This window comes from Marmota marmota, unplaced genomic scaffold (genome assembly GCF_001458135.2).
Source record: "Marmota marmota marmota unplaced genomic scaffold, marMar, whole genome shotgun sequence".
NCBI classification, from domain to species: Eukaryota; Metazoa; Chordata; class Mammalia; order Rodentia; family Sciuridae; genus Marmota; species Marmota marmota.
In genome coordinates, this window is record NW_026000174.1 from 12,937,270 (window position 1) to 12,960,796 (window position 23,527).

Sequence of the window (23,527 nt, forward strand, 5' to 3'; positions counted from 1 at the left end):
CTGCCTCAGACAGCAGTGCACAGCCAGCTTCCCCATGCTTGTTGGAATGTGTACCTCCTTTGTCACAGAGCAGGGCTAGGGACTTGGGACAAGTGGATGGAAAAACTCTTGCTTTGATGCTTTGCACAGGGAAGCCCCCAGCCCAAGGTAGGTTCCCGGCCAGGACCATTTGCATTTTGAAGAATATCTGAGGAACACTGTTCATCCCCAGAGAGGATCTGGAATAATGGTGGGACTTGAGACATCAGGGGCAAAAGGAAGGGGGGTATATTTTTATTCTTTACCTAGCAAACATATCTCAGGCATCTACTTTGTGCCAGGCACAGAGCCAGCTCTGGGAAATGCCAAGACGCGTCTCAGAGCCTTCCACTTCATTTCACCGTGCCCACTAAGGTTTTTAAAGAAAGACAAATAGAAGCCTTAAAAGGAACAAGTGATTCTTTTCATTGTTCTGAGTCGTGGCAGTAGGTGGGTGGGTGACACATTGACTCAACTAAGTGGAGCAGCGCTGAGTGCCAGGTCTTCCCAGGGGCAGAGGGGTCACCATGAGCAGAGTGCACAGATGTTGTAAGAGGTCAAGAGTGTGGGGAGGCCCAGAGAAGGGAGCGCCGGCAGGCAGGGCAGGAGCTAGGGAATGAGGCCAGCAAGGAGGAGGCGGGTGGGACACAGGCTCTGGCCAGCTGGGAAGGGACAGCAACAACTAGAGCAAAGGTGTAGAGGTAGCAATGTGTGGTGACACCATGAGGGACACTAGATGACAGGGCAGAAGGAGGTAAAAGGGAGCCATTGGAGGTGGGGCTAGAGAAGTCACTGGGGCAGATCGTGGGAGTCCAAACACCAGCTGAGCAGGTGCCCACCTGACTGGGAGTGTCTTGGGGACCAGGACCATGTGACATTCATCCCAAGCATCTGGCTAGTGCCCAGTAGGTGTTTGTGGACTGACAGGACTTAGACAATCCTTCCCTTCTCTGGACCTTGGGCTCCTCTCACTTGTGGTCTGGCAAGGTCCCTGGCACATCCCTTCCATCTCCAAATGGCTCTTGGGAATTCTGGGTGGGTGCAGGGGAGACCCGATTGCCTCTCCCCCAGCCTTGAGGTTTTCTGGGCTGCTCCCGCTGGGCAGGCGTCAGCAGCCCCCTGGCGGGGACGTCTCTTGCTGCCAGTGGAATTCGTTCCTGTGCTCTCTCCTTCAGCAGTTGGTGATGCACCACCCTGTAGACTCACTGAAGGCTCTTCTCAGGTCCCAGCCTCAATATGGGTGGAAGCAGGGTAGAGAGTGGGTGAAGAGTTGTGCCAGGCTGGGGTTGAGGGTGGTGTGCATACAGCAGCTTGGTATAGGGCAGGAAATTCTGTTGTATGAAAACAGGCAAGTTACTAGCTCTGATCCTCAGTTTCCTCCTCTGTAAAATGGGAACAATAGTAACTCCCACACGATTCAGTTGGACAGTTTGTGGACATGGAGGGCAAACTGACACGCTTGTGAACAGTTCTTGTCATCCATAGTGTTTATTTGTCCACTTTCCATTAATCCCCCAGGCCTCTGGTCCACTCATCGCCCTTTCCAGAAGTGATTCTTGGCGATGGCTTGCCTTTCCCCGCATAGGCTCCTCCTGCTGGGTAGGTTTTATCCAGGCCACGGCAATAGGAGCCTGTGAATTATGTACAAGTTGCACTCAGAGGCTGAGAGCCTTAGCCCAGTGTCTGTGTTACCTTGAATAGGAAGAGAAACCCCACAGTCCCGCCCATCTCCTGGACCCAGGAACTAGTACTGTCCCCTCCCAAATGCAGCCCAGAGTGCTGGGTCTCAGCCTCCTGGAAAGGATGGGAAACACATGTCAGGGACTCCCACAGCCTGTCTCTTTAGCACCTAGACTGGGTCCAACAACCTACATACCAGGGACTCTGTATCCTTAGGTAGCTGGTGGGAAGTGGACCCTTGGGGTTTGTGGGCATGGGACCTGAGGGACAGAACAAGACAATCACCCCTCTATCTCCTCCGCTGCCCTGTTCTCAGGACAGGAAGTGTCAATCAGGGCAGCTTGGTGTCTGGTGTGGATGCTGTTTTATTTCAGCAGGGCCTGGGGCACCCACTCTGGGGGGCCTACAGCCTGTCTAGCAGAAAACTTGGTCAAAGCCCCCGGGCTCAGGATGCGATGCCGGGGGAACAGGGCTGGATGTGCCAGCATCCCTTCCCCCAGAGTTCCTAGGGTCCCTCTCAATGCCCTTGTGCCTGAGCAGCTCCCAGATGGTGTTCTGGCCCCATCAGGGCAGGATAGGGGGCAGGCAGCTGGTGAGGTTGGCCCCAGGGCAGCACAGATGCTCCCTCTGCTTGGGTTGGCATGTGTGTTTGTGTGTGTGTGTGTGTGTGTGTGTGTGACTGGCAGGCAGGGAGAAGGATGCAGTGGAATATCAGGACAAACTTGGGCAGCTTTCTGAAAAAAGAGCCCCCCTCCAACTCTTCCCTGCCTTTATTTTCCCCTCCTTCCCCGCCCCCTGCCAGTGCTGGGGCTCCCTCCCAGGCCTCTGCCATGCCAGGCAAGAGCTCTGCACTGAGCGGCACCCTCAGCCCACCACCCGTCTTTTAAAGAGGCCAAGCAGGAACACACCGGCTTCCTTCTCAATTCTGCTCCTGTACCTATGCAGCCTTGGCTTTGTGACTTGGCCCTTCTGAACCTCGGATGGTTTCTGTAAGGTGCTGACGATGAGGCCTCCTCGCTGGGTACATGATGGGCCACCGATCCGCAGGGGAGACTCAGCTCTAGGCCAGAGCAAAGAAACTGGATGTTTTTAGATACTTGATCTGTGTCCCTCTAAGCAAGAGGGAGGGCATTTCTGCTTGGCTCCAGGAAACGGTCAGCGCAGCTTAGAGGCCCTCTCACACCTGTCATAGCCAAGGATCTGCAAATTACCCCGGGGTGCCTGAGGAAGGTAAGGACCAGGAAAGACCACGAAGCCAGGCATTCCTGAGTGTGGGTCCTCTCTCTGCCATGCTAACCAGGTGCCTTGGGTGAGTTCGTAGTTCCCTTGACCCCATAAAATGGAGGGAACACACACCAAACTCAGGATTGTTGTGAGGTTCAGATGAGAAATAAATTGGGGAAAAAAGCAGCAACTGATAGGTAGTTAGGTGCATGGAGTGGGGTGGGATCTGGGGCAGATGCCCAGGGTACAAGCCAAGGGCTCAGGCAGCTGAGGCTGGGTTCCAAGTCCTGTGACTGCCAGGCTCTGTGAGGACCAGCGGAGTGGAGCCTCATTTACTTTCCTTAATGGGACAGCTGATTAATTGGCCTCTGAGTGCTCCCGACAAGCGCTCCTGTGAGTGTCCCTGGTATGTGTCACCGTTAGCCCTTGCCAAGCTATGTGTGTGCTTAGCCAGTCAGCCTTGGGCATGAGGCTGTGACCCACTGTCCTATTCTCTGATTCTTAGCTTGTCCCTTAGATGACCTCGTGGAGCAGTTGCTGTGTTGGGGACTAAGGGAGCAGGAAAAGTCCTGCCCTGGGAGCCCCAGTTCCGGGCAGGTGTAAAGGAAGAATCCAGAGAAATATCAATGGTGGGGACTCAGCTCGATGATAGGGGCAATCAGTATCCTCCAACATGGGCAAAATTCTGCTTGGCTTTGCCACCAATTCCCTGTGTGCCCTTGAAACCTGACCTTTCTCTCTCCGGTCCTGTTTTCCCATCTAAAACAGGGTGCTGGAGGAGTTGGTCCCAGGAAGCTGCGGCCAGAAGCAAAGCAGCATATGGGGAGGAGTGGGTTATGAAGCAGTGGCTCGGGGTTTTCACCCAGCTCCTCAGAGCTCTAGTCCATGACCTTGGATGGGTTTCCTAGGCACTCAGAGCTTGACTGACAGGGGTGTGCTGGCCATGCTGGTGTAGAGCAGACACTGCATATGGAACCCTGCCCGGCAGTGCCTGGGGTAGTGGGCTGCGGCACAGCTTTGGCCCATTCCACTTCTCTCCCTTTATCCTGCAGTACCCAGAGGCTCCCGAGCAGATTGCAGGTGAGGTGGGGCCAGGGGAGCATGGCTGACCTCAGTGCTGAGTCTGCCGGACTGCTCCCCTGGGGGGACCCCACGGCCGGGAAGAGCTGGTCATCCTCAGCCTCTTATGGGCAGGCTGGGAAGTGAGGGGAGTGCCGGGGTGAGGCGCACACACTAGGGCCCAGCCTCTTGGAACCTTGCTCTTCTGGAACCATGGACTCTTTCTATTCCCAAATCACGGAAGCAATCAATGGATTGTGGGACCTTTAGAAATGAAGAGTTGGACGTGACCTTGGGGTTCATTTGACTCAAAACTCTGTCCAGCCCAGGCAGCCTCTCTGCTGACCCCTGTACATCCTGGAGACCCTCCCACGGGTCAAAGGGCTGTCCCCACTCCAGTGGTCCTGACTAAACCCAGGCTCTACCATTGGCTCCCTGGGCTGGTTGGTGCTGCTGTGGGGCTGGGAGGAAACCAGGCCCTTGCTCAGCTAAGAATAGAAGGCTTTGTGCGATTTAAGTAGCAGCCCCATCGCATCGGGCCTCCCGCTGGGCCCCTGGGAGCTTATTAAGCGGGATCTGGGGCCACCCTGGGTCCTCCTGGGTGGATGGGTGGAGGCCACGCTTCCTGGGGATTTCACTCCTGTCCCAGGGGATAATGATTTTCCCTTTTTCCATCAAGCAGGGCTCTTCCTCCTCCTCCCTGGGGCCCACTGGGGAGTGGCTCCAATTGTCCTGGGGGAGAATCTCTTCTGGGACAAATTCAAACAAACAAATCTGCCTTTGAACAGAACAAATAGATCGATGAAAATGGTTTTGTCTGAAAGGAGAGAACGGCTGATGGTGAAGACTGCTATTGAGCGCCTATTGTATGCCAAACCCTAGGCTCAGGGTTTGGGGCTCTAGCCTCATTTAATCCTCCCAAGAGGCCGCAGGGAAGGGTTCTTGTCCCTGTGGTGCAGATGAGGATACAAACCCAGATACTATTTGGTATAACTGGGGTTAGAACCAAGAACTTTCCCATCCCATCTGGGAGAGAGAATAGGGATTCCTGAGAGTCCTGGGAAGGGGTGAGGGTCAGAATTCTTGGAGAGAGCCCTGAGCATGAAGGATTTGCTCAATGACAGCAGTGAATCATATTTTAACTTATGTTAGAATCTTCTCCACTTTGGGCAGCATGGAGGTATCGCACTGAGCTCGGGACAGGAATTGTGGCCCTGTCACAAACATAGCAGGTATATGCCCATTTTCTTGAGCTTGAATTAAACCAAAACCTCTTGGGTCTCAGAGTCCCTTCTGTGAAGTGGGCAGAAGCTGCTTGGGGCAGATCACGAGGCCAAAGCCAAAGATACCTGATTTTCTGACCAGGAAGTATCCTGGTCCTTCCTGTTCACAGTCCCTAATACCTCTCCCCGCCACCTCCCTAACCTCAGAGGTTATTGCCAGTGTGAGAAATGGAAGGACAATAAGAATCTTAGGCCACCCTATGGCTGTACACATGGGAAGACTGAGTCCCCAGAAAGACAGAGTGATCCAAGGTCATGGGTAAGTGGGCCTGTGAGCATATGTCGGTGTTCAAGAAATCCCTCCTTCCTTCCAAGCCAATGCCTGCTCCCTCGGGAGCATTGCTTTTGGGTGGAGATCTGGAGGGCTCAGCGGGTAGGAGTCAGCTGATCCCATCAGGGAGGCAGGGGCCAGAGATACAAGCCTCTGCCTGTAGCACCCTGGGCCCATCTGTGCTTAGTCAAACCTGCCCAACTCCACTGGTCTGTCTGCACAAAGCTTCCAAACCCTCTTCCCCAGTCCCCTTGGGGACTAAGCTCCCCATTTATCCCAAGGGTGGGAGTGTTTTTAAAATTTTATTTAATGTTAAAAAAATAACATAAACTTTATCATCTTAGTCATTTTAAGAGGACAGCTTGGTAGTGTTGACTATATTCACACTGCTGTGCAGTGCCTCTCTGGGGCTTTATTTTTTCTTTGCAGTGTAGACCTCACACATTCTAGACAAGGGCTCTCCTCCTCAGCCCTGACCTCCAGAGCATTTTCATCATGTAAAACTGGAACTCCCCCCTCCCAGGCTCCTACTAACCACCATTCCACTTTCTGTTTCTATATGACCACTCTAGGCCCCTACAGTGTTGGGCCTGGCTCATTTCACTTAGCATAACGCCCTGTGGGTTCATCCATGTTACAGCAAGTACCAGGCTTTTCTTCCCCTTTGAAGAAGAGCAGCATTCCACTGTGTGGCTACACCATATTGTGTCTGTCCACCCACCTGTTAATGGACACTTTGGTTATTTCCCTTTAGCTGTTGTGGCAAGAGTGGGAGTTTTGAAGTGAATGGGCCTGGGTTGGACCCCACATCCAGCATCACCTTTGCTATTTGTCTAAATCCCTCCTTACTGGCTGCCCGCCCTGTGGGATGGCTGCAAGGAACAGCATCTGTGCCTGCAGAAAGGCCCGGCACACAGCAAATTCACGGTGGCAGGATTTGTTCCCATTACCTGCTTTCTTTCTAGGGATGGTCCCTTTTGTCTGTGGGTTATAGGACCCCCATACCCACCTCTCACCTATAGCCCTATCTGTGATGCCGGTGTAATGCCTTGGGAGTCTCAGTATATTGAAACAGGAGAGAACTTGGGCCCAGAAAGGGGCGGGGACTTATCCAAGTTCACCAGCCAGTCATTGGCCATGGTACTAAACCCAGGTCTCCAGCCCTCCCCTACTCCCCAGGATCCACAGACCTTGTCCTTAGGAGGATTGGCTCCCCAGGGACCTGCCTATAATCTTGCAAGTATCAGGATTCCGGGAGGCAGGGGCAGGGCGAGGAGCATCTCAGGAGAATCCCTATGGGGAACAGAGCCTGTGACACCTGCAAGTCTCCTCTGATCTCTGACTCCCCCCAGGGCTGTGGACAGGGCTCACCTCAGGCTCATTTGCATGGTGCAAGCTTGCCCAAGGTCCTGGCCTTGCACCTGGGCGCTTCCTCTGCTTTTACTCATTCAGTCATTCATTTACTGATCCCTTCCCGTGGTCATTTCTTCAGCAACCACACCCTGAGGCCTGCTGTGGACGGAAGGACCAGCCAGACCTTGGAGACAGTGTGGCACAGCAGGGAAGAGAGGATTCTGGGACTGAACTGGTGGGGTTCGCATCCTGGCTCTGCCAGGTATTACTTCTTTGACCTTGGGTAATGGTTTAACCCCTCTGTGCCTCACATTCTTCTCTAAAGTGGGGAGAGCAATGGTTTCTACTTTACACTTGTTCCAATTATTATCCTCACATAACATATCACCCTAAAACTTAGTAACTTTATATAAGAACAAACCTCTCATTTTCTCAGTTTCTGAGGGTCAAGGATTTAAGACAGCTCAGCAGTGGCTCTGGCTCGTGGTCTCACAGTCAGAGGATATGAGCAGCGAGGACCTGGGTGGCCTGGATTGGTGGCCTGTCTTGCTTTCCCTGCAGCCTCCGGGCTTCCTTTCTCCCTGAGTCTGGTTGGGCTGGGTCTCCCATGGCATGGCAGCCTCTGAGCAGTGCCTATGTGGTGGCTGAGGGGGCTCCAGCAGGAACATCCCAGTGAAAGACACAGGAGCCACATCACTTTTGGTGGCCTGGTCTCAGAAATCTCATAGTGCCACTTAATCCACTATTCTCAAATCCTCCTACATTCAAGTTGTGGTAGGTAGACCCTACCTCTTCTGGGAAGATGTCAGCATTAGACTGCAAGAAGGGCTTGGGGCAGGGGGCTGGGGTTAGAGCTCAGTTGGTAGAATGTTTGCCTCACATGCACATGGCCCTGGGTCCAATCCCCAGCAACAACAGCAAAAAGGGCATGGGGGATGGGAGGTCCTGCTGCAGATCTCTTTGGAAATATAATCTGCTATAGTCTTGAGGGCTATGTGAGTCAAAACAGGAAATGCCTAGAACAATGCCTAGGCATTGCATGTAAGTGGTAGCTATATATAGCCAAGGATGAATTTGACCATATGCAATTTGCTTATGGTACTGATTTGAAGACCTGAATGCCACTGCCAAAGCCAATCTACAGAACAACAGCATTTTCCATTTGGTATTGAGGAGTCTATAGGAGTTTACCAAGCCCAGAAAGGTGGGAGGTCTTCCATGCAGCAGGAATTAGTTGTACAAAGGTATAGAATAGAGTGAAGTCCCTGGAGCAAGATAGAACTCCAAGTGGGGGGGCTGTCTTGAGGGGGAGGGGGAAATTGGAAAGGTGTGCTGAGGCCAGGTGGAGAAGAGCATTGCACGAGAGGTTTGTACCTGATCCTGTAGGTTCCAGGGAGCTCTTGGCTGTTTCTTAGAGGGATGAAGGACCTGGTGTGCTACCACAGGGAAGCCCTGCGAGGTGGACTCAGCAAATGGAGGGAGGTCTGGACCTGGGAGTGGTAAGGAGAGGGCAGGCCTGATGGGGATCACATTGTGAGTTTCCCTTCGGTTGTTTGCTTCAGTTCTAAGTGTGATGTGCACACCCAGCTTGCTGCTCTCTCCATCCAAAAGACTGAACACTTTGTGATTCTTCTCTGCTCACATTGGCTCTGTTGTAAGAGAGGGTACTGCCGAGGCAGGGGGCCCTGGGGAGTCTGGCAGTCAGCCTCAGGGCCACCAGCAGACCCCAGGACACTCACTGGCATCCCCTTCTGCTCCCAGCCCCATCCATGGAGAGAACAGCCCTTGCACCCCTCATCCTCTCCCTCCCATAGACCTCCCCACTCTGCATACAGCCTTAGGGTCCAAACAGACTTGGCTAATCCACCGGGGGCTGTTAGTCCTCTCCGGGGCCCAGTTCTGCAGCCAGGGAGCCAGCCTGAGCCCTAGCTGTGCCAGCCTGCACTCCTGGAGCTGGAAACTCCAAGTGAGTCAGTGGCCCAAGTTCATATCATTTCCTGGATGCTCAAATCCCCACAGGCCCATCTCTGCACATCCGCATGTACCTCTGTGAGCCTGTGTGCTTGTACCACCTGTGTCTGTAACTGTGCTGTGTATGTGTGTGTTGAGCCCGTTGGCTCTCTCTGGGCCCCACAGGACAGCTCCTTGTAAATGGCAAGCAGGTTAGGAGCCTCTACATGTGACTAAGCACACCAGCCCTAGGAGGATCAGAGGAAGGACATGGCCCTTGCTCTGGGAGGCCAGAGGCTGAGGGAAGATCCAGGCTTCACCAATGGGGCAAATCCTGCAGAAATACAAGTTCCCAGATTTGAGAGAGCTTACGCTGGATGCCAAGGCCCAGGTCACAGTAAACAGCTGCCCCTGCTTTCCAGAGCCAGCCTGGGCATCTGATGTGCCACTGAACACTAGCAGGAATATGGACCGGGGGCTGTGCGGGCACAGGAAGACAGACGAAGGCACCCGAGTCTGTGGGAGTCAGGGAAGGCGTGGTGCAGAGGAAACCTGAGCTCAGACTCCAGGGACATTTGAGGGGACACAAGGGAGAGGAGTGGGGAACAGGAGAAGGACCTGCGGTCCCGGTGGAACTTGGGGGTTTGAGGAAATGGAAGGAGGCTGGAGAACAGGGAGGATGGAGGTGCCCCGAGAAGAGTGAAATGGTGGGGACAGGCTTCAGGGAACAGATGAGCTCCTACTTGGCCGTTGTGGGTGTGAGGCTCCTGTAGGACATCCAGGGGAGAGGCGACTGAACCCATGGGGGTGGCTGACATGGCCCAAGGAAAGCATGAAGCAGGAGGAGGCGGGGGCAGGAGGCAGGGAGCAGGAGGAGGCAGGGAGCAGGAGGAAGCAGCGGGCAGGAGGAGCGCAGGGGCTGGGGAGGCAGTGGGGAGCAGGAGAAAACCAGGCAACGGGTGTCAAGAAGCCAGGGAAGGAGAATGTTTCCAGAAGGAGGGCCAGGTCCAGTGTCAGCTGAGGACTGAGCAGGATCTGGCGGATTTTCCCATGTGGATGTTCCTGGTGACTTGGTGGAAACAGAGGGTGGTGGGCTTAGCCTTCTGGCAGGGAGGAAGTGCAGAAAACTCTTTCAGAAGTTCAGGAGGAAAGAAAAGCAGTTTGGCTGGAGAGGGGTGGAGGGAAATGGACCAGGCGGGACTTGGGCCTGTTTATTGCTGACTGGGAGGTGGCCTGCGGAGAGCAGAGGGACTGTGCAGGAGGGAGGAAGGGAGAATCGTCCATAAACACTGCCCTGGCCCTCTGCAGCAGGGTCTGCAGTGGTGGGGGTGGCTCTCTCCCAGGGATAGTTGTGATGGGGAGGAGGTGCCTATGGTGGCAGCCCTCATCATGCTCTGAGCGCTGCGCGGCCAGGCTCCAGGGCCCCTGTCTGTCTTCAGGTCCGCAAAGTGGTAGTAACCACACTGGAGTGTGGGGAGGATCCTGGGAGCCCCACAGACTCAGCACATCCTCATCAACCCATTCAGGTCAGGAGCTGAGCCTCCGGCTGGGAGGCCCAGTAGGTTGCCCGGTTGGTTGCTGCATGGACACTTCAAAGGAGGAAGCCTGAGAAGTCAGGACATGGATTTGTCTGCTTCCAAAGAGGCCACACCCAACCCCACCCCTGGGCCCAGCTCCCAATTACTGGGAAGTTCTTCCTTCGGGTCTGGCCTGAGTCTTTCCTGCTGTGTTTTCCCTCTGGCGAGCTTACTCAGCCCTGCCTGCACAGTGGAGCCAAGCCTATCAGCCGGCCACTTCGAGTGGCCGCTCGTGTTTTTACAACTTGTTTTCATGAAATTGGTTTCAAGTCTCCCTGCATTCCCAGAACGCCAGACCCGCCCTGATTCACAAGGATTGACCAAAACAGGGTCTGAGCCAGTCAGAGGAATCGGAGAACTTAGTCATTCTCCCTGGATCTTCCACAGATTCTCCTCCTTTCCTTCCAGTAAATAAATAAATAAATAAATAAAAAGAAGTAAAGTTAGCCTAAAGGACCAGGAGGGGACAGTGGTAAGATAGAGGCTCAGATGATGCAGGTGGTGGACAGAGGGACTGGGCTAGTGAAGAAAGGAGCCAGCATATCTGGTGGACTTCAAGTTCCCCTGCCTAGAAGGCATCAGAACTTTTCGACTCAGAGTCTCAGTTTGCACAATGGAAGAATTAATGGCTGCACCTCCAGGTGCTGAGGTTGGTCGGATCAGTAGGTCCAGAGGCAGGAGCTGTGTGAGAGTGACTTATTGGGAAGTTTTCCGGGAGACACACTAAGGGAACAGGGAAAGTAGAAAGCAGAGAAAGGAGGAGGAGAGGCAGGAGGCGATGTCGGCCAACTCCACACAGGGAACTGCAGCTTAGTCTGGCAGAGGAGCTCAGGGGACAGTGTCCGCCACACCCCAGGGCTGGCCCTCCTGTGGCAAGGATGCCGGGGCACTTACAGCCCACCTAGTCAGTCACTGGTGAAGGGCCACCTTGGGAGCTGGCCATGACCTTGGTAAAGGGATTTCAGCAGTCCAGGGGCATCTGGACACCCCCCCCACACACACACATACACACAGCTGGGTGCTGGTTGTTGGGAGGGACCACACAATCCCATGTGCCCCCCAGTAGTAAAAGGGTCCCAGGGGATATGGGTGGAGCACGCAGAGTCGGCTTCAGGGGATTAACGTGTGGATTATGTGAGATGAAGCTCGCAGGGTGCTGAGTGCCCAGAACCTGGCACCAGTAAGTGGCAGCTCTTAGGAAGGCATGTGCCAGCGGGGGAGCCCAGGGCTGGGGTAGCACCTCCTGAGAGCTGTGTGGCGCTCCTGCTGCTCTCCAGCCCCAGGTCTCCTCTCGCTCACCTTCCAGAGGCAGAATGCCAGCGCTGCCCTCGAGGTAGGAGGTGGGACAGGCAGAGGTTAGTCTGTCCAGACTAACAGATCTGAACACCAGCAGGAAATGGAGGCCCTGTGGCCCAGCCCCTCCTGAATAGAATTTGGCTTTTGTTGCCAGCCCATACCACTGTGTCTTTTTCTGGACTTTGTCCCTAGAAGGTGCTCCGTGTCACTTGGGGGAACTCGTGTTGGGTCAGCATGTCCCAGGAAAGAACAAACAGAAATCGTCCTTTCAGGCTGTTTTGACTAAATCCTAGGATCTGACAATGTGACTTTAACCGCTGATGTCAGCCTGCCTGGGTCGGCCTGGATGGTATCCTCCCTAACTCTTTCTCTGTCCCTCGTGACAGACGTCACAAGAGATGTCACCCATGACCTGATCTCCCCATTCAGGCCCCTGAGGGTCTATCCTTATAGACCATGAGAGACGTGAATCCCAATCCAGATTCTATGACCTGCTAGGTGACCTGCTAGGGCTAAGTCACCTCCCTTTTCTGAGCCTCCGTGTCCCATGTTCCTAAGCAGAACTGTAAATTGCTCACATAAAGTGAGGCAACTTCATGATGCTGATCCCTGTGTCACAAAGCTGATGTCCAGAGAAGTCAGGTGATTCGCCCGTGACCACACAGCAAAAGGGTGGAGGCGAGAGGGTGAGGGCCTGCTCCCAGGCCAGTGGCTGGTTAAGTGAGCACCTTGACGTTTCCCAGCTCTGCCCTGGCCCCCAGCCCTGGCCCCTTTCTGCCTGGGTTCATTAAATGCCTCACCATGTGAAGGTGAACTGAGTCAAGAGGTCCTCACTGCTGTGTCCCCAGTGGCTCACCTGGTCAGCACTGTGGGCAGCTGCTGGGTGAGGGCTCTGTGTTCAGATGGGCTAATGTCCCATCCACTGCAAAGCTGGGAACCTACAGGCCCCAGGGGTGAGGGTGGACATGGGTGGTGACCCCAGAGGAGGAACTGGTCTAAAGGGTCAGGTCCCTGCTGGGCTGGAGGTGGGGGTGCCAGGGAAACAAGTCTGCTCACCCCCAGGGGGCTCCAGCCCTATGCCAACTGACCCACCAATAAGGACTCCCCTGGCCTCTGCCATCTTTGTCTACACCATTAAACCTTGGGCTCCCCCATCCTGAGCCCCATCCATTCACTGGGTGCATGGAAGCTTAGGGAATGTGTGTTGGTCACTCCACCTGTGATCGTCTAGACAGGCCAGGGGTCAGTGTATGAATTCCAGGAACTAAAACTCCATCCCGTCTCTGCCCACCCCCTGCAGTGAAGCACCCCCTGCCATGGGAGGAACAGAGCTGAGTGACAGCCTATTAAATCTGTTAAATAAAACAAGTGTGACCTTCCCACCTTGAAAAACATACCTTCATTATGTAAAATGAACCACATGTATAAAGGTATAGTTTTTTTGTTGTTTGTTGTACTGGGGATTGAACCAAGGCACACTTAACCACTGAGCCACATCCCCAGCCCTTTTTTAGATATTTTATTTAGAGATAGGTCACACCAAGTTGTTTAGGGCCTTGCTAAGTTGCTGAGCCTGGCCTTGAACTCAAAATCCTCCTGCCTCGGCCTTCTGAAGTGACAAAATATCAAGGATGTCTGAAGTTATCGTTGCTCAACTCTGCTTGGTTTATTGATGGGCTGGGGATATTTGGATAAATATTAAGACTTATAATTTATTATTACTTATTTCAGAACATGTTTTATCTTCATTTTATCAAAATCACTAATTATATTGTTATAATCAAGATTTTCCTATTATTTGTGCTCTATTAATGGCAATAACCTAAAGGGCTAGAAGTAAAATAGGATTATATTTAAAAGTATATAAAGTTGAGGGCCAGTGGTGGAGCCTAGCGGCAGAATACTTGCCTAACCTGCACAAGGCCCTGGGGTCCATCCCCAGCACCAAAATAAATGTGTAGAATTTGAACGTATGTCCAATCCAATGTAAACACAGGAACATTTATTTAAATTTTCAAAAATTGTTTTTTATAATATCTGTTAAAATTAAAACAATATACATCAATTGACATCAGGTTTTAAATAAAATTATTTAGAGATGAAATACCAATTCAAAAACTTTAAAGATTTTATAAAAATGAGACTATTCAGGGCTGGGGATGTGGCTCAGTTGGTAGTGTGTTTGCCTTGCATGCAGAAGGCCCTGGGTTCAATCCCCAGCACCACACACACAAAAAAGAGAGAGAGACTATTCATAGTTGCAGTGTTCATTGTCCATCTCATTGCCAATTTAAAAACTAGTATCACGTTTTTATGTTATGTTGGAACAATAGGAATTGTTAAATACTGTAAGATTCCTCAGCCAACACGTGCATTTTTTGTAAATTCCACACTAATTCATGAGTACTTTCAGAACCACAAAATGGAACAGGAAGAAATGCCAAAAAAAAAAAAAAAAAAAGGATGCTCAGCATTACTGGAAAACTGATACTTGGTTATGCAAGAAGCTACTGCACGTCGCTGTCAGAGAGACAGGAGTTGACAAGTTAATTTGTCTTCCCTCTGACTCTTTTTGCCCCTCTGTGCCCCTCCACTTTCCCTCGCCTCTGAGGCAGCATCCTCCCCCCTCAGCAAATGACCTTCCTGGCATCTGGACAGAATCACCTTTTGTTGTTCAGGTTCAAGAAATGGAGAAGAGTTCGGCTGGGGCCTGAGTGGTGTCAGGAAAGCAAATGTTTAGGATTACAGGTCACGTGGATGTCGCGTGACAGGACTCCTGTGTGCGTTCTTTAGACGTGTGTGCATTTGTGACCTGTGGGGTGGGAGGGGGGGGGTCTCCTTTCCCCATCTAAGGGTGGTTCAGGGAGTGGGTCTTCTGGCCAATGAGAAACCCTCTATCATACAACTAGCAACAGATAAAGGATGGGTCCTGTGCTGCCGCTGGAGTTGAGGTGTCTTTATTCAGCCATTTCATTCAGGTTCATTCATATAAACAACCTGCACCAATGCTCTTGCACCAGTGCTTCATCTCTTTGTAGAACGCCAGGCCACAGGAGGCTTTTAGTGCAGCCCGTGATCCTACAGAGGTTCAGAGAAGGGCACTGATGCACCTGAGATCACTGCCAGGCCACAGCAGGAAAGCCCCCAAGCCAGGTGTCCCAAAGCAGAGGGTGCAGGCCACGTTTGAGTTTCTGGTAAAATCTGAACAGGTATTGCTGTGTCCCATCAGCTTTCCTTCTTTCATCAACTTCTACTTCCTGTCCCAGGGTCCTAGGGCCATCCTGCAGGGGGGGTTTCAGCTTAAAGGGCCACTTCCTGTTTGGGGCCAAGCACTTCCTTCAAGTGACTCACAGGCTCCCATTGGCCCTGTGCTGGGGAGTCAAGGTTGGGATGGAGCCAGGCCCCAGCATGTCACTCTGTGACTGGACCCCAGCTGGGTGACCCTGAGACTGAGCCCTGACCCAGGCTGGAGGTAGGAGACGGGAAATGGAAGACAGGGATTGGATTGTTCTGCGTCACCCAGCCTGTGCGCAGGGGCTCTCACAGGTAGGGCTGACAGCAGAGCTGGTACCACTCAGGGAGACTCGGTGATACTTTCTCTTCCTTACAGGACAGTGAGGTGTGGCAGAAAGAGCACCGGGCCAGGAGACATGGCCATCAACCCTGCCCTTCTCTGGGCTTCAGTGTCCATGTCTATCTAATGGGTGTAGGACTTGCTGGCTGTGACATTTTTGTGCAGCTTGATGTGGCAGGGTTTACATTAAGACATTTGGGTGTAAGCCAGGCCTGATGGCACACAGCTAGAATCTCAGCTACACAGGAGGCTGAGGCAAGAGGAGCCCAAGTTCAAGAATAGCCCTGAAAATGTAGGGAGACCCTGTCTCAACGTAAGAAATCAAAAGGGCTGGGGAGGTAGCCCAGCAGTAGAACATCCCTGGGTTCATCCCCAGTACAAAAGAAAGAGAGAGAGAGAGAGACAAGAGACAGAAAGAAAGATTTGGGTTTGAATTCTAACTTCACCACCTTGTGAGGTCTGCCTACCTCTAAGAACCTCTGCTTTAAAATTTAAATAAACTTTAAGTGGTGTTTCACACGTTAGCTAATTTAATCCTCACATCAGCCCCATGGAGTAGGTTTATTATTACTATTTTGTACATAAGGAGATTGATGCAGAGGGGTGAAGTAACTTGCTCAAGTTCACACCATGAAAGTCAAGATTCTAACTTGGGCAGTGTAACCCCAGAATCATGCTCTCAATAATATCTTCGCTGCTCAGTTGTGGTCTATGGACCTGCAGAATTGGTATCATCTGGGAGCAAGACAGAAATGGAGACTCTCAGGTCCCAGCCTGGAACTACTGAGTCAGACTGCAGCTTAGCAAGATCCCCAGTGGTTTGTGTGCCCACTGAAGTTTGAGAAGCCATAGTCTATTTATATTCTCCTGTCACTTAGGCCTTAGGATCATTGTGGGAATAAAGGAAACAAGTGTGTTTTTGTAAATGAAGTGCAGGGATTTCAGGCATGGTGGAAAACCTGGGCACTGGAGGTGCAGAGGTAGGGCTAGGGTGCTCTGGGGTCTGTCTAAGCTGTTTCTGAGCCCAACTTTGGGTGCCTGGTATGAAGCTAAGTCAGAGGTGTGCTTTTTGCTTCCAGAGTCTGAATGGGTTGGGGAAAGTTCTCATGTTGACGCAGGCCCAGGGCTGGGCACTAGGCTGAGACACCATGGCCCTGTGTCCCAGCCCTGGCTCTGCTTCTGCCTCTCTGGGTAACATAGGAAGGCCTTGGCTCTGCCAGTTTCAGTGTCCCCAAATAGGCAAAGTAGCAGCACCTCTGAAGCCTGCAGTGCTGACCCCAAGCCCCTTCCCCTCCCCTCTTCTCCCCATGTCCTGAGACTACCATCTCTCCCCGCAGTTCCTGGGCAGGGGGCTGCCCTGCTGGCTGTGGGAGCTCAGGGAGGGGGGAGGTGATGCATGAGTCACTCAGGCACATAATTGCGGTGCCCCAGATCCCGCCTCCAGCCCACCGGCCCTCCCCCCTTCGGCTGCTTTGGAAGAACAGCTGGTCTGGCAGCTACCTCAGAGAAGCAGGTCCCTGGCAGCAGAAGAGGGCCTCTGCCCCCAGGGTGGCTGGGCTTTGGGTCCTGCTTCCGTGGGCCCTGCAGAGAGGCACAGGTGGTTTGAGAAGCATGCTGTCTGGATTTGGGATTGTTTGGTTTGTGGGCAGCATGTGTGGAAAAAGATTTGCATGCTCTAGGTCCCATGGGCCAGGACTAGATAAGCCACCAGATTCATGGCTTCCCCAGGGCAGGGACCAGTGTGACCCATCACTGGACTCTACATCTAGCACAGGGTGGGCCCAGGCTAGGGGCTCCTTAAGGGCAGGGTGTGGAGGGTAGAAGGCAGGGCAGAGTGATGAAGGATCTCACTGTTTTTGTCCCCTTGTCCCCTTAGGTGTTCCAGTGAAGTGACATCTCCACCTCCGTGGACAGGACACCCTCAGGAGTTCAGCTAGCAGTCACTGGTATGTCTTTTGGGTAAAGAAAAAAGAAATGAAGGAAGAAGAGAGAAAGGAGGTGGAAACCGGCCGCAGAGAGTAGCCCCCTGGCTTCTATGCGATGCCTGCCTCTCCTGAAGGGGAAGAACAGTTATGGAAAAACAGGAGGAGCAGGAACTATTGACCCATTTTATAAGACCCACAGCTCTAGGTGGGGGTCTCTTGCTTGGGACAATGCACATGTACAGGCACTTGTCTAAGGGCTTTCCGTGTAATAGTTCATTTAGTCCTTAAAAAAACCCACAGGGTTGGTGTCATGATCCCCCATTATAAAAGAGGAAAGTGAGGCAGAGAGGTGTAAGGATTTGCTCAGTTAGGCGCTTGGTAGAGCCAGGTGAGTCTCCTTCCCAGCGGGATGTCTGTTCAAAGACCTGGGATTCACTGCCTCTCTGGAGTCAAGTGGTAACTAAATTTCTTTGACCTCCAATTTGGGGTTTAATGGGCTCCTAATTCCAGGGAAGATTTGTGTTTTAAGAGAGAATTTAAATTTAATTTAGAACCCTAAAGAAAACAGTGCTTCAGCCCAAGGAATGAATAGCAAGTGGTAGCACTGGAGGCCCTGAGTCATGGAATTGGCTTGGACCTTCAAGGTGGGCTGGCCAGCTCCTGGGATTTTCTTCTTCAGCACTTGAGTAAGGTCAGTTTTCTCTGGTCACCAAAGAAAGAAGTCATATGAAAGCGGTGAAGAAAAATTTAGGTTCTGGGTCCTGGGACATGCCCAGAAGCAGAGACTTCTGCTTTTTGCAGAATACTGTGAAGAAGAGCAATGTTAATGACAGGGATGAAATTAGGATCCTATGCTAAACCTGAGGTCATTTGCACTAGATCTGGTGCAGAAATGTACAGATATCAGAGGTTTAAGAAAAATTTGTGGGAGAAAAGTACTTGAGACTTTTTTTAGTAACTTCTTTTTTCTTTCCTGTAAATTGGAAAAAGCCTAATTATTATTCAAAGGCGGACTTCAGCTCAGGCTCAGGAGTGGTTCTGCAGTCGTGTGGTTTACACAGCTCTGATTAATTCCTTCTTTCCTTCCTTTGCATGTTTCACCAGGTTTTCTAACTGTCAAGCACATAGGCACCTTCTTGGTGCTAGGCCCAATGCAGGGGACACAGACCCCCTATACAAGACTCCTCTAGCTGAAAGTGAACGGGGGACAGGGTGGGGGGTGGCAGGGGTATCTTTTGTCGCCATCACTGGGCACAGGGCAACAGACACTACAGGTCTTCAGAAAATCTTGGCCACCTTGAATAAGAAGCCTCAGTCTGGAAAAGCTCTGAGCCTGGGGGTAGGGCAGCCAGGGTGCAGATGATTACCAAGTGCTGAGGCCTGTGAGTGTTCTCAAGAGCTCTGTCAGATGATGAGTGCAGAGGGAGGACACCCTGGACCTCTGGGGGCAATCAGACTAAGCCTTGCACAGAGTCCATTAGTTCAGATGGACAAGATTTGGTTGGGGTCGGGGAGGGCTTTCCTGGCAGCTTGCCCAGCCTGGGCACAGGCGTGGAGGTGGGACAGCTGTGTAGCCTGGTGTCCTTGGAGCACAGACTAGGAGGAGGGCCAGCAGGAAGGCAGGCTGGAGAGGTAGGTGTCAGGAAAGGAAGTGAAAGGATTGCTTAGATGGTAGGACCTCCATCCCCGGGCCTGCTTGGGAAGCCTGTTTGTATAGCAACTCTGCTAGTTTACATAAGTAAATAAAATAAATCACTAGCCCCATCCTGCAGGGGTAAACACCAGGCAGAGACAAGGCCCTGGTGCAAGGCCCTGCTAGACTCAGCTTCCTCCTCCCCGTCCCCATTGGGAGGGGGCCCCCCTTCTCTTGGGCCCAGGGAGAAGCATCAGAAAAAGTCACCTCAGGCCCTGTGACTGAGGCTCCTGGGGAAGGCCCCTGGAATCAACGAGAGGGGTGGAGGATGGTGAGTCTGCTCCCTAGGCCCTGGGGCTCCCCATGAGGCCTGAGCAGAGAACTTAGGCCTATATGCTGGCTCCACCTGGGCCAGGGGGAACCTGGCAGTGCCAGTGGGGGAGGTGGGGCAGAAGACCTCCCTACAATCCTGGAGGCTTAGAGAGAACCTAGAGGTCCCGCAGAGCCTTGCTGGGAGTGCACACACCTGTGGCCCCACTGGAAGGTTGGGCCCACCACTAGGGAGAGGAGGCTAGAGAGAATGGCTCTAGGACTTTGCTCAGGCTGACATGGTCTTAAGACCCCAACTGGATTATTCCAGGATTTCTTGAGAGTACGGTCTTGGGTGATGTAATTCTAAAACTGGTTTGGGGCGCTTGGGAGTTTGAGCTCTGAGATGCTCAGCTCTGCTCTCTGTGAGGTCAGGTTGTTCTTGACGACTACTCAGCCGAAGCTGACTGGAATCAGAGAGGTCTGAGCCTGGCCTCTGCCCAGGTGTGTCCCACACATGCAGGTCTCTGTCCTAAGGGCCTTACCTGAGGGAGAGGCTCAGCAGACACCTGGTCCTAAGCCTGGTGCCGGGTGAGTCCTGCCTCCAGCATCCTCTGCTTCCTTGTCTGTGAGTGAGGTGGGGATCTTGGTGATGGCCTGGGAGTTGGTGTGACACTTCAGTGGCCGGACAGCTGTGGAAGCTCTTTGTAAACTGTAAGCACTGTGGTGTGCTCGTGACTGTAGCGGCTATTGCTACAGTGAGGCTGTTTCCCTGCAAGGAAGAGAGGTCCACATCTGATTGTCGGTGAACCCCTCAGCTCCAAGGGAGGCGGGAGGCCCCTGAAATTCACAGTAAGGGAGCAAAAGAGCTGGAGGGACAGGACAGATGGTCCCCTGAATGCGCAGTTTCAGGGAGGACACCGCCCCTTCCTGCTGGGGGACCATTTCCTAGGGAGGCCAGCCAGGAGGGTGGGAGAACTGGAGAGCCACACAGGAGTAAGAGCTGGTCTTCCTTGGCTTCCAGCCTTTCTCCCAGAGAAAGAGCAATCGAGGTCTCTTGGGACAGAAGTGTTGGGTAAATAGGAGGCCCTGACATCATTGTGTAAGATTCATAATGACCCTAATTATGGCATGATTGATTCTTGGAGAGCTCTGGCTCTCAGCTCTCAGAGTAACTTTTCCCCAAACAATGAGCAGGTGTGATGAGGGCGGGTCCCACCTGGCGGTCTCCCCTCCCAGCCCTTCCACCCTTAGCCCCGAATCCTCCTTCACTCCTCCTCCAGCCCCCCACCCCCACCTCACTGCAGCTGCTTTGGGTACTTAGACTCTCTTCCTATCCTAGGTCTGGCCACCTTCTCTGCCAAATTCATTAGAATCTACGGTTTTCTCTGAGGCACAGAGTCGTGAAGGAACTTACCTAAGGTCACGCAGTGAGATGGTGACAGCCTAGATGTCTTGATTAGAGCCATCAAACGATGCCGGCACTAGGAACATATGAAATTTCTAAGTGTGGCCAAAGAGCTAACTACAGAAGGCTGGAGAGCAGTAGTGTGGGCTTGGGATTGGTTAGCCCCATAGTTCTCTGGGTGGACTTTTTATCAACCCCAGGGAAAGGGGAGTCCCAGAATCAGTGCTGTCCCCCAACCTCCAGCCCTGGCACTGGGGCCAAAGATTTGTTTTGGAGGTTTGTGTTTGTGTTTTGGAAAATGGCCTGGTTGGTGAACTGTTTGGGGAGTGTCTTGCTGTCCTGGGTCCCTGGAGGGCAGCAGGGCCTACCAGCACCGCTGCATGGAGCCCAGCCGGGGCCTAACTTGCTGGCCAGAGCTAGGGATCCTGCTCTAGGAGCCCCGATCACTCCCTCTTAGCCTTTCAGGCTTACTCTGTACTGTCCCTGCACCTGAAGTGTCCTTCCTTCCTTCTGAGTTCTGCTTAGATCCCACCCTCTCCAGCAGTCTCCACGCATAGGCCAGTACTGCAACCCAAGGAAACTCAGAGTTCTGGGGTCCAGAGGAGACCTGGCCCATCAGGGAAGGCTTCCAGGAGAGGGGCTCCCTGCCTTGAGGTGGGGGTTGAGGACAGGCAGAGGGGCTCCCACTGGCACACTGGGTGGCAACAAGGGTTGGATGATCAGCAACGAGGACCACACAGGGGTCCTAGCCATGCTCCCCAAGCTCTGTGTGAAGAAGTCTCTGTGGCCCTGACCCTGTGGCACCGGGGGTTGTTCTAGGTGAAGTTTGGGTCATTACTGAGTATGTTTATCCAGGACCCCTTGGTCACTACCAAAGATGGCAGAGGCCCTGGGGGGGCAGACTGAGCAGGCAGCTAACCTTGCTGTGCACCCTCATTAAGCTTTAAACCAATCCCCAGGAGGACAATTCACTGCCAGGACTCCCAGTGATTTTGCCCTAGGAGCAGAGAGGGCCCTTCCCCAGCTGGAGCAGGAAGGACTGTGGGACATGTCCTTCTGTCCTTGAACACTTTCACCTCGGCCTTGTTCTTGGGGATGTGGAGAGAGCAGGTGGCTAATGGGTTTTAGAAGCCATGCTAGAAAGGCCCTTGGAGATCTCTGGAGGTGTTCAAGGTCCCCATATAAGGGTGGGTCAGCAAAGACCTGAGGCTTTGGGGGGTCACCCAGCCTGCAGGTCAACCCAGCCTGTGGGGACTGAGCTCAGCCTCAGACCTTTAGGCCTGGGGCTGGGCTGGGGTTGAGGCCCCAGGGAGGGGAGCCAAGGCCAGGGAGGAGGGAGGATTTCCTTTGCTTGCTCCCCTCCTCCCCCTGGGGCCCTGGCAGGCTGCAGGAGAAGGTCAGGCCTCCACCTCCCCCAGCCCTGGCACCCCTCAGGGGTTTTCCTCTTTCCTCCTGGGTTCCTGGCCTCACTCCCTGCCTGAACGTCCCCGCTGCCAACCAAAACACTAAGCTCTGCCCTCTGAAGCGCAGTCCACTGTTCCACAGATGCTGCAGCTGGCAGATGCGGAAGGGGGTGGAAATGTGGGTAGACCTCCCTCTGCTGGTGCCATGAGAAGTCTGCCCTTCAGAGTCACCGGCCCTGGGTTCAAATCTTCCCTTCTCCATGATTAGCCCTTTGGCCTCAGGCAAATCACTTTTTGCACATACACATGTGTGCGTGTTTGTGTGTGTGTGTTATATATATGTGTGGTGTGTATATGTGTGTGTGTGTGTATGAGAGAGAGAGAGATTAATTAATAGACTTTTTGTTTTATAGAAAAGTTCACTGGGAAATACAGAGTTCCCAAGTACCCTCTTCCCCTCCCCCGACTCTCCTCTGTTTTCACATTTTGTATCCATGTGGTACATTTGCTTCAGTTGATACTGTTATGTCATTACTAGCCCAAGTCCATAGTTTACACTAGGGCTCACTTCCGTGTTGCACATTCCATGGGGTTTGACACATGTGTAAGGACACCTATTCTGGGTCATACAGAATAGCTTAACTGCCCTAAAACCCCCAGTTCAACCTACTTCTCCCTCCCTCCCCCTGAGCCCCTGGCAACCCCTGATCTTGCTGCCTCTGTGGCGTTGCCTTTTCTAGAATGTCATATAGTTAGAATCACACAGTATGTGGCCTTTACAGATTGGCTTCTGTCACTTAGCAATATGCTTCCGAATTTCCTCTGGGTCTTTTTGGGATTTGAGAGCTCATTTCTTTTTATCCTGGAATAACACTGCATTGTGTGGATGGGCCACAGCTGAGTCATCTATTCGCTCAAGCCCTTATTTTTGATCTGTAGGACAGGGCCACAGTCCTGCACTCGGAAAGGTTGTCATCTGAAGGTAATATACACCAGCTTGATGCCCAGCAAGTCCCCAGTCCTCCAGGTCCCCACCATACACCCCACGAGCGAGCGACAGCACAGCAAGCTGCAATCACTGTGATTGGCAGTAATGCCACTGTGCGGATGCTGGGTCCACCATTTTGGGAACACTTTTATTGAGTGCTTAAAATCTGCTAAGAACGGGGAACACAGTGAATGTCCTTGTACCAGTTGAGTGTTTGGGTTGCAAACAACAGAAATAATTCAGAGTAATTTAAGCAGAAGATTTCCTTGGAAGGGAACAGAGCAATTCCTGGAATCTGAGGCCCTGGAGGCACCAACCAGGGTAGGAATGAAGGGGGCCCAGCTGTAGTCAAGGACCCCAGGCCATCGTCCTTTCTGGTACAGCGGCCATCAACCTTGCAGCACCTTCACACTAGAGCAGATAGTCTTCTGGTGACTTCCAGATCTGAGCACTTGAACAGTTTTACCCAGATAAAATCCACACACCATACAACTCACTCTTGAAGTACACAATTCAGTGGGTTTTCATGTATTCAAAGAGTCCTACAGCTGTCCCCACTATCTAATTGCAGAACAT

At 52.7% G+C, this 23,527-nt stretch overlaps 1 protein-coding gene across 4 annotated transcripts in view; it reads left to right on the plus strand.

The window, feature by feature from the left end:
- The window catches only part of Gdpd5 (glycerophosphodiester phosphodiesterase domain containing 5), an 80,518-nt gene that overhangs the window by 12,677 nt on the left and 44,314 nt on the right, over window positions 1-23,527 (plus strand). For 3 of the 4 annotated variants that reach the window (XM_048788047.1, XM_048788046.1, XM_015477403.2), the window contains one exon: window positions 17,162-17,231. The exons of the other annotated variant lie outside the window; for it this stretch is intronic. The gene's annotated coding sequence lies outside the window, so the exon portion shown is untranslated. The remainder of the gene's footprint in view (window positions 1-17,161; window positions 17,232-23,527) is intronic. 4 annotated transcript variants of the gene reach the window in all.